The 13,297-nt window shown below is 32.9% G+C and overlaps 1 long non-coding RNA gene across 1 annotated transcript; it reads left to right on the top strand.

Annotated features, from left to right (window-relative positions):
• The first annotated feature begins 7,083 nt into the window (after positions 1-7,083).
• LOC110711153 lies at positions 7,084-7,562 on the top strand. The gene is made up of 2 exons (XR_002509280.1): positions 7,084-7,216; positions 7,354-7,562. It is a non-coding gene; the product is annotated as an uncharacterized LOC110711153 (long non-coding RNA).
• Positions 7,563-13,297: the final 5,735 nt, after the last annotated feature.

Genomic DNA, 13,297 nt, shown 5'->3' with positions numbered 1-13,297 from the left:
AACACCCACCTCCAAGTCACTTAACTTAGTAGTGCTGAGACACTACAACATATAAACAAGGCAAAACCTCTCCCCCCAACCAATGTGGGACTTTTTCCCTTTCATTTGTGAGTCTCCCTCTCTCTTGTTTCTTCTAACACTCTTCTTTTATATCAAGAGCTTCTAACACTGTGGAGACCGTGGGTCCCTTTTCGGCCTTCACTGTGTAGCAATGGAAAGCTATAGCCCGACTTTATTGGTAACACAAAAATTCCCGACGATCGCTTGACTGGTGAGTTTGACAATACAATGTGGATCGTTGACACAGGTGCCTTTAGACATGTCACATTTGATGACAGATGGATGTTTGATGCTCATACCATTTCTCACTGCCCGGTTGGCCTTCCCAATGGCAAAAATATTTTATCCACAAAGGAAGGCTCGGTTTGATTATCATCAAAAATTGTTCTTAATCATGTGCTTTATGTTCCTGATTTGCGTTATTTAATTTCGGTATCTCAATTGATCGATGATACAAATTATACTATCCAATTTAACTCTATTATGTGTGCTATACAGGACCAGTCGAGCTGATTGGAATGAGTGTTAGGCGAGATAGACAGTTTTACTTCGAAGGAAAAGCATCGGTGCAACATGTGGCAGTGACTGGATCTTCTTCTTTGTTGGAATTATGGCACAAGCGAATGGGTCATCCTTTCGAAAAAGTAGTGAAAATTCTTCCTCCCGTTCATGATTTTAAGGGTAGTTTAAATAAAGCATGTGAAGTTTGTTTTCATGCTAAACACCCTAGAGATAGTTTTTCTTTAAGTGAGCATAAGACTTCTAGAATTTTTGAAAAAGTACATTGTGATTTGTGGGGTTCATATAGACATGCATCGTCTTGTGGTGCTCGATATTTTTTTGACTATTGTGGATGATTATTCTCGTGTTGTTTCGATTTATTTTCTTATTGATAAAACTGAGGTCTTTCATATGTTTATGTCATTTGTGGCAATGGTGGATAGACAATTTTCTCAAACAATTAGAATTGTTGAAAGTGATAATGGCACAGAATTTCATTGTTTGCGAGATTTTTTTTAATGCAACCGACATTTTATTCCAAACCTCTTGTGTTGGGAATCCACAACAAAATGGTCGGGTTGAGCGAAAACACAAACACATTTTAAATGTAAGGAGAGCTTTGAGATTTTAGGCTAATTTGCCGATATACTTTTGGAGGGAGAGTGTTCTTGCTGATGCTCACCTAATTAATCGAACCCCTTCTCCTTTATTGCATAACAAAACTCCTAACGAAATTTTGTTTGGTACTACTCCCTCCTATACAACCATACGTACTTTTGGGTGTCTTTGTTTTGCTCATAATAAAAAAGCTAAGGGAGATAAATTTGCTAGTCGAAGTCGTAAGTGTATTTTTGTTGGGTATCCGTTTGGGAAGAAAGGTTGGAATTTGTTCGGTTTGGATTCAAAAGAATTTTTTGTGTCTTGTGATGTTAAATTCTTGAGATGTCTTCCCTTTTCTTGATCCGACAACATCAAATATTGTTCCGGAGAAAATCGTGCTAATGCATTCAAGGGTGGATTATGATTTTGATGAGGTTCATGTTGATACTCATGGGGTCGAAAATGATACGACCAATGCTGCTAGACCACCAGTCGAGGTAAGTCTCGACAGTCCAGCTCCGCATCAACACGCCTCACCAGCGCCCATTAGGAGTACGCTGGCAAAAGACCCACCAGCCACTGCCAGCCTGTTGGTAATCCAACGTCCTCTCGTCTGGACGTGGGTGCTGCTGGGAGTGCATACGCAGGGGAGGGTAATCAGCCACACAGCCCCGTGTCTACTACTCCCTCATCGCAGCCTTCTGTCAACACATTCAGCACCCAAAATCAGCAAGACACAACAGTAGGTGATGCGCATATAGGTAGAGGTATGCGTGACAAATTTCCCAATGTTCTCTTACGGGATTATGTGACTTATACGGTTCTTGCTAACAGTCCATCGTCCACATCTCCTAACACTCCGTCTCCAAGGCATCCCACATGTACTCCTTATCCTATAGTGCACTTTATTAATTGTGATAGTTTTTCTCCACATTACCGAAATTTTATTGTAGCTATTACTTCCGGCAAAGAGCCACAGTCTTTTAAGGAGGCTATGAAGGATGCAGATTGGAGAAAATCAATGCAAAATGAAATTCAAGCTCTAGAGAAAATTGGCTCATGGACAATGGAAGATCCCCCCGGCAAGAGACCTCTTGACAGTCAATGGGTGTACAAAATCAAATATTATTCAGATGGAAGCATCGAACGTCTAAAATCCAGATTAGTTGTCTTCGGCAATCATCAAAAGGAGGGAATTGACTACACTGAAACATTTGCTCCGATTGCTAAGATGGTTACTGTTCGTGCTTTTCTTACCATTGCAGCTTCTAAAAATTGGGAGCTACATCAAATAGACGTTCATAACGCTTTCCATGGAGATCTAGACGAGGAAGTATTCATGAAACTTCCATAAACTAAAATTATGTACTATTTGTATATTTGTATTGTATGATTAATATTATAGGTGCGAAAATATTCTAAGCTACGAGGTACTAAGAGATAGTTATCTTGATACGAGTACATCAAAAGGGCGTATAGAAGGGGACCATAAAAACAGTACAACAAACATTGTTTAAGAAAGCCTTGATAGGTTAAAGGAAGAGGATGGTTGTGTAGTAACTTTATAATGTAAGAAAATTAACATTTTATTTTATGTGTTGCATATTAAAAAAAAAAAAAAAAAAAAAAAAAGTGTTGGTGATTTGTTCATATTAAAATACTTTTAAGGGTGCTTGAGAATTTTAGATAATTTAATGTAATAAATTTCATAATCTGGATTTAATTTATTGTTAAATTTAATATTTTAAAAAAATACGAAGTATATTATATTATTAGGTTTTTTTTTAAGTTAGATTACTTACTTGTAATTAATTAAATTAACCTCGCCTAAAATATGATCTATTGTACTCCGTAAGAAGGATAAAAACCACTTTATGACGAACGAAATTACGCTATGCTCTCTCTCGTAATTTTTTTACGACCTATCTCTCCTAAAGTTTCAGGGGAAAAATGGTCATTCAATAGGGGCTCGAGGGGGGAAGGGACCAAACTACCGAATTTATTAACTAGTTTTTTTAGGCTTATTTTATTCTTGCTTTGGATCCCACACGAAATTAACGACACTATTAGAAAGTAGAATTACCAACAAGTACTAGTACATAACTAACCTTAAGTGAGGATCAAGGAGTGGAGGGGTGGTTAGTCCCTCCATCTTCCCCAGGTGTGATCTAGGTTCGATTCTCACCCCAGGTGCCCCTTCGCGAATCTTACCGTGTAAAATAAAAAAAAAATAAAAAATAAAAACCTAACCTAAGTAGCACTCGAAAAGTGTTACATAAAGTGGTTTAAGTGTTCTTATAGACACACAATTACACCTAACATGCTGGTGATGATGCGTGCTTTGGAAACAACTTATGTGGCTGACCACACTGTGTGGCAGGGGTTACTTATTCAGGAGTTACTTGTAGGGTTTACTTATTTAGGGGTTACTTACTCAGTCGGTTAGCGCATTTTCTGTGTGAGAGTAACCCATGACCGACCGAGTAACCCTTGAATAAGTAACCCCTATAATTTACCCATGACCAAACGAGTAACCCTTGAATAAGTAACCCATGACCAAACGAGCAACCTCTGAATAAGTAACCCCAAAATAAGTACCCATACAAGTAACCCCTAATCAAACGAGTAATCCCTACAATTAATCCCTGCCACACAGTGTGACCAGCCACATATAAAATTTTTTTGACACTAGCTTTGGAATTCGATCTATACACTAATACGCACAAAACCAAGAGTAAGTAAAATTTAACAGCATTGGTGTATGTTAGGTGGTCTGAACACCATCGCCTCACGTATTGGCCTATATGATAGAGATACATACTTTCTAAATCTTACTATTAATCCCATATTAATCGTTAGTGATAATTTGAGCTCTAGTTGTCAAAATATATATATATATATATATATATATATATATATATATATATATATATATATATATATATATATAATTTGAGATTTTGAGCTCACTAAAACGTAAGAAAATTGGTTTCAATCGTAAATATTCAATTACCTCGCATAGTTTAATCTCATATAATATACATAAGCCTTGTTTTGCTCACTTTATTTTACTTATCTAAGATTTTATAAGTTCAAATTAGTTGATAAGGGTTACCTTAAAACAAATTATAGCTAAAATAATTTCAAATATAAGATAAGTTTAGATAAATAAAAATCATTTGAATAGTAACACAGTCAACACACCCATATCTATGCATACTAAAGCCCGTTCACTTAACCTTATTTTGTTGAACTGAAATTATTTTTACTGAACTGAAATTATTTTTGTTGAACTGAAATTATTTTTACTGAATTGAAATTATTTTTGCTGAACTTTTTTTTTTTGACAAAGATTTCATATAACGAAACAGAAGTACAACAAGATAGCTAACTAAAACAAGAAAACACAAAACAACAAAGGAAACTAAAAAAAAAAAAGACTAGAAAAGAAAATTGCTGAACTGAATTTATTTTTACAAATTTTCTATTATATTTATTCTTTTTAGATATTGAATTTTACTGAACTGAACTTATTTTTATTGAACTGAAATTAATTGTATTGAACTAAAATTATTTTGACTTAATATTATTTTTTAAGGTGAAGTAAACAGGACCTAATTTACTATTTTATCATTTTTTTCGTAACTTACTATGGTACTGGAAACATAAGTACATAACCCCCTCAAAAAAAAAAAACTTTTGTTTTAAAATTTTAAAATTATTTTTATTTTATTTTATTTTTTACGGTAAAGGAATTAATTAGAGGAATATTGCGTAGAAGAAATACGGCTCTAGCGGAGCGCTTAAGGCAAGCATATCAAAACACCTACAAAGTATATTATTTAATTTTTTTTTTTTAAAAAAAATTACAAATTGCTAGCTGTGAGATTTTTCATATGGCTGTCACTTCCCCCACGTGTAACCACTAATCACGCGCGTACGAAACTTAATATTCTACTCGCGCGCGTACCATACCGCTAATAATAAATTCCAACAATAGTAAGATAAACTCGCAACAATTAGATGACCCCCCAAAATAAATAAAACGATATTTATCATCACCAAACTTAAAAATTTTAAAAACCACCGGAAAAATATCTATAGCCGCTAAAAATAGAAAAAAATTAAATTTAAATAAATAAATAAAAAGGAAAATACTTGGCCAATAGTAAAGAGATGAGGATTGAAAGATTAGGAGAGAGAAAGTCCAGGTGGATTTTTAGTGCACTTTTTGGCCACGTCATATTCAACTTGCCGCCCTTCTTAATTTGCACTGCCACGTTGCTTTTATAAAAGGGTAAAATTGGAATTTCATTTAAATATCTTATGATATGGTTGATTTGTAGACGTTTCTCGTCCACTTTTTAAACGTATTTTATTTTAAGGTAAGAGGAATATTTAAGGAAAAAGGGAAATTAGGGGGAAAATTCTGTGGCCATAAGTTTTTGGAAATGGAAAAAGTGGGCCCTAAAAAAGGGTTGTTGGGGGTTTATGTTTTCACGTTAGTTCTAATTAGGTTAGTACGAGTAGTGTTTTTAAAGGGGCGGAAATTTTTATTATTTTTTGTGTTGTTCTATTTTTTATTCTTTAGGTGAAAAATATTATTAAATTTTTCTAAGTGTCATTATAACTAGTACAGTAGCACTCCATCGTTTTAGGTTTTTTCCCTTTTGGTCCTACTTTCAACACTTGTAGTAAAATATATGCTAATGCAGGGCATATATCCTATGAGGCTATATATATATATATACTCGTAGAGTTAGGTGATAAATAGGGACTACACTTTTTAATTTTTTATCTTTTAGGACCTAAACTTTTTTCTTCACCTTTTGGGACTTAGAAAATAATTTTAGTGGGATAAATTAACTATGGTTAAGTGATGGGGCCCACTAATTGTTTAAGGTTCTAATTTATTTGCAAAAGAGAAATTTTTGTTAGTTTCCCCTCCCAAAAAAATGCGTGTTAACCCCAAAAAAATAAAAAAAAATAAGGTGTCATTTCAATTCCCACTGTTCATCATCAACCTCCATCTGTTTGTTCTCCCTTTCAAAAAAAAATTGGAGCTCAGAAGGTATTTTGGTGCACAATATTTGCGACTTATAAAGCATCTTAGCATAAGTATGTTGTCTATGAATCTTGTTCAAAAAAATTTCCTTCAATTTTTGTATTTTCTGTTAAGGTTTAGGGCTTATTTTTTAAAAAATAATTTTGAATTTTTTTGTGTGTTGAATGGTAAATAAAGAATTATTTTCCCAAATATATAAGGCTGAGCGATGAATTGGGGTAAATTAAGAAATTTTTTTTCCCAAGTATTTTTATTTCGAATCTTTTAGCAACTCCAATAGAGTTAGCTTCCTTCAATTTGATAGAAATTTTTATTTTGGAGTGTTGTTTGCAATTAATTTAGTTTTAGGACAAAATTGAAAAATAGAAGGCTACTTTTTGAAGTTTATGTTTTTCTAGAGTTAAACTAATAATTAGGGACTAAATTTTTTAACTTTTCACAATTTGGAACCTGAACTTTTTTCTTTCACCGTTTGGGACTTAAGAAAGAATTTCAGTTGAAAAAATTAACTATGGTTAAGCAGTGGAACCCATTAATTATTTTAGGTACTAATTACTTCAAAATTTGTTTTTTCTCATAATTTATTGCTGGGTTTAGGGCTTATTTTGATAAAATTTTATGGGTATTAGTGTTGTTATAGTGTTGAATTTATTTGTTTGTTCTTGTATTTCAGAATTTCGAATTTCAATTTGGGGTCAATTCAGAATTATTTTGTTTATATGATTGTTTCTGACCCGGTGTAAAATTTCTTTTGAAACCATACCCACCCATTTCCATATTCTTTACCTTTCGATAATGCTCTTTTATTTTTGTTCCTTCAAAAGACATTAAATTTGCAAATTTTCTTTTTCAGAGTACAATTACACCTCAATGAAGTCATGAATATGTACCAAGTGAGTCAAGTCATGGATCAAACACAAACCATTAGACAAAACAAAGTTCATTGTATAGTGGACCAACAAGATTATTCTAATTTCAATTAAATGCAAGGTAAGAAAACCATCTTCTTAATTCAATTATACGACATCAAATTAACGCCCTAAGAATAAATATTTGAAAAAAAAATTGCAATTTGAAATTTTTTAACTACCATCTCCAGCTTTACCAATTCATACTCATGATTGTAGGCTAAAAAACTTGATTTTGGGAGAGCAAGAAAAAAACTTAAAGTAAATTGGAGATGATATGAAGAAAGCTTGCTGCTATTTTTGGATGTTGGATACTGCTGCTTTTGGATGTCGGATGATGTTGTTTTGTTTTGGATTTGTTTATTGTTGTTTGCTATTTTAGTTTTAGGAACAGAATTGGAATATAAAAGGCTATTTATTGAGGTTGATTTTTTTTTTTTTTTTAAAAGAGTTTTAAAGTTGATGTTAGGCCCGTTTCTGAGATTTTAATGGCCTAGGGCAAACATATAAATTGGGACCCTATAAGGAGTATTTTTTTAAAAAAATTTACCATTAAGGGTATGCACAATGACAATTACCCGCCTCAATTTTAACTCCACATATCAAATCTAAAAATAAGAGACAAATATAACAAAGTTCATTTTTTTTTTGTTTGAGGGAAAATATAACAAAGTTTTCAAAAAATATGAAAATAGACTTCCTTTCATAAATATTTAGCGATGAACAATATGGAATAGAAGTCAAACCACTTGTTTAATTCAAAATCAAATCATTGACTCATTGTCCCATGAATCTTCATATAATAAGAAATTAGAACTAAAAAAACTAATTGCTCACTTCATATGAATATCAGGAGCTAAAGCATAAAAAAAACAAAAAAAAAAAAACAAAAAAAAAAATCTATACGCTCAAATTGTTAAAATTATTTTTCACTAGCTAATCTATCTTTACACAGGTGCATTTATTGCATTTTTAATCAGTTTATTACTTTTTTTTGAAAAGAAAATTAATTCATTAATAGAAGAATCATATGACATCTACAATATAAATCAAAACTAGCAAATACAATACAAACTGAATCAAATAATATTCTAATTTGACAAAACTACGATCGTTGGTATCTGTATCTGACATTTCTAAATGCCCTCTTTCACACCGCTGTTTGATACAGCTTTTCACGAGGGGGTCTTTCGATCTATTGTAGTTTTGGAATCGAACACTATTCGATACAATTGATTGTAGAGGTAGAATTAATCTCCATGGCGACATAACACAACTCTTCATAAAAAATCAATTTTTCTTACGAAATTAAAGAACATAGCCCCAAAACTCTCAAAAAGAGAGAAATTAACCCGATACGGGTAGAAAAACTCTCAAATAGAGAGATTATAATTATTGTGAGCATAAAGTAAAAACTAGTAAGAAACTAAGATATTAGTTTGGTTGGTGGTAGCCCCTAGAAACAAGAATTTAGGGTTTTTGAGGAGGAAGAGAAAAAGAGGAAAGGCGGAAGTTGTATATTAATCAGTTTATTACTAATTTAAGCCTTTTTTTTTCTTTTTTAAATCTTAATTAAAATTTAGATTAATAACACAGTTTATCTAAATCAGTAAAAACAAAAAAAATATGTGTGAAATTTAAAAATGAAAAAAAGGATGAAACTTTAACACAAACCTTACCACTTTAGATAGTGATTTAGCAAAATAACAGTAAGAAGTATTACTCACTCCGTGTTTTAATAAGTGTTACACTTTTTTTTTTTGGCAAATAACTACACTTAAATATTATATCTCTCTCATCTCATGGTCCCCACCTAAACTCATTACTATTTTTTTTTTAATAATTATATCTTTCCTCTCACATTCATTACTTTTCAATAAATTATTAACCCCACTATTTTTTTTATAATTTTTAATACTCCAAATACCCCACATACCTCTTATTTTATTTAAGTCAATTACATTGCCTAAAACTATGTGCCGGTTGAAGTGTAACACTTATTAAAACACGGAGAGAGTATTATTTTATTGGTGAAATATGAAGTTCAAAGGAGGATCAATTTAAATATAATTGAAAGCTTTTCCATTGAAAATTGAGAATATATACCACTATTTATATACAGATTAATAATTTTCATATTTATAATTGATAAAACTAGGGAATAGGGATTAATTAGGAAATAGGGATTAATATGAAAAAGAAATTGAATTTGGGTAGATTTTGAAAAGTATGAAAGAAGGTATGGGGATTTGTTAAATGATTAATTACAGGCGTGAATAAATTTAGTTTAGGAAATTGAATATCATGTGTGAAAATCAAGGGTGAAGAAAACCAAGAAGAAGAAGAAGAAGAATCATTGGAATTTTAGGGGCCTTCATGTAAACCAAAATTGGGCTTCCCAACATTGGGCCCTGCCCCGCCCTTGCTACGGGTCTGGTTGATGTGCACGATCTAATTTTACTTTGGAATTACTGAATTTATTTATTTTTTAACTCCAATTAATGCTTAGGTTAGTTAGTAAGCTTTTTAAATGGGCTAACTTGCTTGTGAATTAACCACAAATCCTAAACAGTGAAAGAAAAAAGTTCAGGTCCTAAAAGGTGAAAACTAAATAAGTTTAGTCCCTAAGGCTCCTTTAACCAGAGATTCTTGTCGGAAAATTAAATTTGGTAGCGCTGCTCAAAGTTTTTGTGTTAGTTTTTTCAAAAAAAAAAAAATTAAAAGGTAGTTGTTTTCAAAAGTGGTCATTTAAATGGTAGTTTTTGAGATAATTTCCTTTTATAATTATACTTTTATGATGAGAGTGAGGGATAGCTTAAGTGGTTACAACTTTCTTCTCAACTTCAGGAGATACTGTTGTTTTTAAGAGGTAACGAACTTTCTTCGTGCTATTCACATGTAGGTGGCGTTTGGTTCGGATAATGGAAACAGAGTGGAAAGGAAACAAATAAGAGGGGGGAAAGGAATCATTTAGCTATTACCTTTACATTTGTTTGGTTTAACTATGGAAAGGAATCAATTAAACTTTACTCCCTTTGTTCTTGTTTGGTCTACCTAATGGAAATGAATCATTTGAAAATGCAACTACTTATAATAGGAAGTTTTTGCTATTTAATATATGAGCAATTTTACTTGATCATTTTTTTTTTGGGGAATTAAGCAAATATTATTAACAAAGAATGAAAGAATTACAGCAAGTAACAAACATAAGCCCAGCAACACAAAAAACAGACACAAGTAATAACAAAATCAAAACCAGAACTCAGCCAAAAACACCATCAGCCTGAGAACACATAAACACCAGACCAGAAAACAGCAGGCCAGAAACAGCCACCAACTGTACATAAACCGAACGATCAGCAGCTACACACCAGCAATTGCAGCAGGAAACAACATTCCAGCATATGCCTGTATAGACCCACATCAGACCAGCTGCAAAGCCAAGACAATAGAACAATAACCCAAAAACACACCAACAATGGAGCAGCAGCAGCAGACTAACTGCTCCCGCTCAAAACCTGCATCAGATCACAGCAACACACAAAGCTAAAGCAAAATAAACCACCCACAGCAGGACCAACTTCAGAAACCAGACAACAGAACTTGATCAAGTTACATACCATTATTAAAATACCATAAAAATAAGTTAGCTATAATATTAAACTGATTATATCATAGCATAACAAGTACTTTTTGTAGGAAACCAAACAAATGTATACTACAAAATTCTGAAATTCAAGAACAAAATAAGCCTTAATTAAAGTTTCAGAGGACATACATTGTAGATGATTAGCAATACTCCCACCTACTTTTTCTTAAGGAGATCTAAAACATATTGTTTCTTCAAGTTAGTTGGAGCTTGAAAAAAGATTCGAAGCTTATGTTTTTCAGCCATGAGAATTGTTGCCACCTCTAAAGATTCCGAAGGAGAAACACCATCCAATTTCATAACTTCTTCTAACACCGTATTCACTTCATCATCCATTTTTTGCTCCCTTTCTTCGGCTTTGGACCATGAATTTGCCATAGTTCCAAGATTTGCATTTATGTCCTCAAAAATTTTCCCAAAAGTTTTAGATGTATTATGAAGAGAAGCTACTAACTCATTAGCATCATCTACCTTTTGATGTGTCTTTCCTTTTCCCTTCATTTCTTTCATCTTTGATTTTTTGGAATGAGTATTATCATCCTCTTTCTTCATTGGTCGCTTATGGGATTGAGTTGTTGATTGAGTGGAATGGGTAGAATGATTGGGAGAATCCATCTAACCGTCTTCGTCACTCTGTATTGTCATAGACTGATTTGCAATCTCAACATTCATGTTATCAATAGCTCCAACAAATGATTCACTAACTTCTCCGATTGCTTTATCTTTTGCATAGATTTCAGCAAGTGTCTCATAATGAGGAAAAGGTACTCCATACAACCCCTTTGCTTTCTTGTGAGCCTGCAATGTAAGCTCAGATAAGACTCTATTCCAGATAAACAGCATACTCAGCATACTCAGATCAGCATACTCAGCCAGAGAAATACATGCTTAGATAAGACTCTATTCTAGATAAACAACATTCATAAAAACAATAAAATAAAGTAAATCATTCAAACATGAACCTAACTCGTTTATCAGAATTTGAAATTCTACTCTCTGCTCCTCCCCTGCCTTTTTTAGATTATTCCCTTACAGAAATATAAGCTCAAAGCCTCAAAATCCATGTTACATAAAAATAAAATAAAAATCAGCTAATATATCTGCTTCTCATCATACTCACCTTTAGAGCAGATTTATACTAGTACTAAGCTAGCAATCTTACTTAAATCAGCTATGTCAACTTCATATTCACTAATTCATTTCCTGCTAATTATTCTCAGCCTAACATCAGCCACCTCTCTAAATACAAACTTAATAACAATAGCATTATTGAAATGAATTTAATAACTACTCAAATCATAAAAAATGAAGAACATTAAAAAGCTTACTTACCTTAGCCCATTCATGAAATACAGTTTTCTCTACTTGCAACATTTTTTTGTCCGAATCCCATCCAAATCCAGAAGTAGATAACATCTTTGCCATTGCACTATATTTCTCTGTCCAATGCTTAATCCTTGACTCAATGTGTGGATCAGCTTTCAAGCCACAATTAGGTAGCACATATTTTATCATTTCTTCCAACTTATTCATGTAACCACTTTTGAAGCCACTTTCGCTTTTCCATTTAGGATCGAGAGATAACTCATGTAAATATTTTATGAGCACCGTATCTTCCTCAAAGGTCCAAAAACGCTTATTCTTACCTCTTCCTCGATTGCTTCCCTCTTCTCCCATCATATACAACTTCAAGGAGAAAATTTACATATTTCAAGACAATTAGTGCAAGAGTATAGGTATCATATGGTGTACTAGAAAAAAGTAAGTAAATTAAACATATCACTAAAAAAGTAAGTAAATTAAACATATCACTAAAAAAGTATGTAAATCAAGTTACAGGATTCTAACAGTTTGGTCTTAGCACTAAAGAGTATTCTAACATGAGGTGATGCAGCAGCAACATCTTGTAATTTGAACCCACTACACCGAGGATCTTGACTGCTAAACTCTTCTACCTCTTACCCTCCACCCATTAAACATATCTTGTGCTAGTGTGTTTCTAAAATTGGTCCACTGATCTGAAGTTGCAACACTTGTAATATATTCAAGTTCATCATCAAAGTCATCATCGGAATCTTCACTCAACTCTTCTTCCTCTATATCATCAGTAGGCATGACTCTTCTAATTAAGTTATGTAGTAAACAACAAGCCATCACGATACGACCTTGGGTGCGTATAGGAAAAAACGAGGGACTCCTAAGTATGCTCCATCTCCCTTTAAGTAAACCAAAACACCTCTCTACCACATTTCTTGCCCTAGCATGTTTCATATTAAAATATTCCTCGGCACTTTCAGGTTGTTCATCTGTCCACTCTTTAAGGTGATATCGTTGCCCCCTATATGGAGCAAGAAATCCATCGCAATTAGTGTAGCCCGCATCAACCAAATAATAATTACCTTCACAAAAATCAAAATAAGATAATCACTAGATACCTTACTAACAACTATAATTATACTCACAAAAAACAATAGACCTATTCCATTTACCTCGAGGTACCCTAAGACCATTTGG

The sequence above is a fragment of the Chenopodium quinoa genome, unplaced genomic scaffold (assembly GCF_001683475.1).
Source record: "Chenopodium quinoa cultivar QQ74 unplaced genomic scaffold, ASM168347v1, whole genome shotgun sequence".
Lineage (NCBI taxonomy): Eukaryota > Viridiplantae > Streptophyta > Magnoliopsida > Caryophyllales > Amaranthaceae > Chenopodium > Chenopodium quinoa.
The sequence above is the reverse complement of the archived record's forward strand: the minus strand, read 5'-3'. Positions and strand labels throughout refer to the sequence as shown.